Source organism: Rhinopithecus bieti, unplaced genomic scaffold (genome assembly GCF_001698545.2).
Source record: "Rhinopithecus bieti isolate Rb0 unplaced genomic scaffold, ASM169854v2 scaffold_13375, whole genome shotgun sequence".
In the NCBI taxonomy this organism is placed as follows: Eukaryota; Metazoa; Chordata; class Mammalia; order Primates; family Cercopithecidae; genus Rhinopithecus; species Rhinopithecus bieti.
The window spans coordinates 1,841,757-1,844,711 of record NW_016807628.1 but is presented as its reverse complement, the minus strand read 5'-3'; positions in this window follow the sequence as shown (position 1 = coordinate 1,844,711).

Genomic DNA, 2,955 nt, shown 5'->3' with positions numbered 1-2,955 from the left:
TGCTCTGGTGCCACGGGAGCACAGTCTCTCCCCAAGACCCCGGGTGAAGAGTGCTGCTCCAAAACAACAACCAGTCACCTGCTTGCTGAGGGTTGCCTGTCATGCTCCTGCTTGGCCCCCAAGGTATCTGATTTGATTCATTTCAGAACCATTGCAAAATCATTGCAGATTCTGCAGTACAAATACAGGAATCAGACACTAAATGTGCCTGTATTTCAGGATCTAAAAGCTGGGTGACAATAATTTTTCCAGCACTAGACTTTTTTCCCCTGGTGTTGTTCTTATTTTCCAGCCCCTTTCTCCTTTTTTCCCCTCCCCCACTGCCTGTTGTCTTGCGCTTATCCCAGAATTGATCATCCCTACTGTCCTGGCCGCCTGCAGAGACAGACTTTGCAACAACCCAAGTTTCTGCTGTCACTGGCCAGGAGAGATCAGTGGTCACCTGAAACAGCACAAACGTGATTTTCTTTGTCTGGAGAGGGGACTGCCATTCCTGCGACATAATCCCGATTATGCACAATTAGCTGACTCAGGCCAATGCTGGCCACTTATTGACCAAGCAGATGGTCACCCAGGCTATGATTTTGTCATTGCCGAAGCTGGAAACCAGTTTAATTTGAGCACAGAAAACTGAGAAATAGCCCCATATTTCCACACCTACAGATAATCCCCTGATCATATTAGGAGCCAAACTAGAAAGTAATCTGTTCTGTGTGTGTGTGTGTGTGTGTGTGTGTGTTTAGGGTTTTATTTTAAAGCATTATCCTTAAAATTGTTTTTAGTTCCAGCATGAACCTGAGGAAGGAGACTAAAAGAAAAAATCTATGGGATAAAATTCTCCATATTGTAGACCTCAGAAATGCCTAAGAAAAATTAGCCTTGACGATTTAATTGTAAAACTTTGGAGAAGGACAAGGTTTAGAAAAACAAAAAAACAAAAAACAAAAAAAAATTGCCCAGTTCTGAACATATTAAACTAACTCAAACAAAATAATTCAATCCTCCTTTGAGTCAGAGTTTGTCATAATTTGGTCATGGTTTATAGAACCAATATTGAGTAATAAAGTCAAAATGATTTCTTTCTCTGTAAATTTTTGGGATTTTGTTTATTATCACAGAGATTCCCTCATAAAAAAAAAGTGTGTTTTTTTTTAAAAACCAAGCACACAAAACATTAGGAATTAATCCAAAGTTTTAAGCAATTTATTCTTGTTTACTATGTTTATGCTCTACAGGGTACCCATGAAGTCTGGAAACAGACAAATATTTAATGATGTGGTCAAAGACATCTTCAGTCATGAAAACAACTCATAATAGCTATATTTCTAGACTTTATGGACATCTTTTATTATCACTGTCATGTAGCCAATACAAATGAAAATCTAATTAACATTTCTCATGCTATATGCAAATATGTAGGCGAGTTGAGAGTAAATGTATTTTCTTTTACCTGACAATGTATGTATTACACTTGCATAAATTTTTCGGAGGGCAGATCAAAATTTAAACTATTGAAGATGCCTTTGTAAAGTGAAGAATCTTTATAAGAAGTAAATTTACTAGTTCTTTAAATAGAGGTTTCCTTTTTCTTTTTTATTAAGAGACAGGTCCTCACTATGTCATCCAGGGTAGAATGCAGTGGCTGGATTATAACTTACTGCAGCCTCAAACTCCTAAACTCAAGTTATCCTCCTGCCTCAGCCTCCCATGTAGCTAGGACTGTAGGGGTGTGCAACCATACCTGGCTAACTTTTTTGTTGTTGATGTTGCTTGTTTTCAGTAGACACAGGTCTCATGATGTTTCCCAGGCTGGTCTCTAGCTCTTGACTTCAAGTGATCCTTCCTCCTCGGCCTATCAGAGTGCTGGGACTTCAGGCATGGACCACCACACCTGGTCTAAAGTAGAGGTTTTTGTAGATTGGATTTGCTTAAAGTAAGACACAAAATGATGATAGTAATGATGATGATGAAGGTGAGGATAGTAGTTTAAGTTCATTGAACTTTCTTATGTGGCAGACATTCTGCTGTGCACTTTACATGGTTTATTTCAATAGACTCTTCTTCTGTCTTTCCTGCCTGGATCAGGATACGTCTTTCAGCATATAAACCCAGTACAGCAAATATCTTTGTTTGACTTGATTTCTAGGCATGGGTTCTACTATGAATGAGGCATGCAAGAACAGGAAGATGATAGAAAACTCAAAATCTACAACCTTGCATTCTGCTCCCAACTCTTTCAAATAACAGGCTATGTGACCTTGGCCAGATCACTTACCCTTTCTACACCTCAGTTTCCCTTAGTGTGATGCAAATTGTTCTAGGGCTAAAAATTCTAGAATCATATTACCCTCCATTGATAAGAAAGCCCCCTTTGTTTTTAACAAAGAATCCAATAACAGACGCCATTATTTATGGGTAGGTAAAGTGTTAACCACAACCTGGACTTTCTGTTCTACTGGGAGGCCCATTGCACTCATGGAACTATTTGAAAGAAATCTTAGGAACAAATTCTAATGCTCTTACTTAGAATTGCGAAGTCAGTTTGAACCAGGGCGTGATGACTTACTTGACAACTATTTGTAAGTTGTCTTATGCCCCACTTATTCTTCTAATTCTTGAAGGCAATGTTAATATCATATTCACACGGTTTCGCCATGGTATCTGGCAGGCAGATAGACGCTGCCTAAGTAATTGTTAAATCAAAGATGAATTGTTGAATCAAGATTTGACTTGCAGATTTCTACTTGAGTTGGAGTCACTATTTTGAGAAATTCTGAAGCTGGAAGCACATTTGTCCACATTTTGAAGTTTATTCCCTTCAACCACTTATTCTTTTTTTTTGATTTTATTTATTTATTTATTTATTTATTTATTATTATACTTTAAGTTCTAGGGTACATGTGCATAATGTGCAGGTTTGTTATATATGTATACTTGTGCCATGTTGGTGTGCTG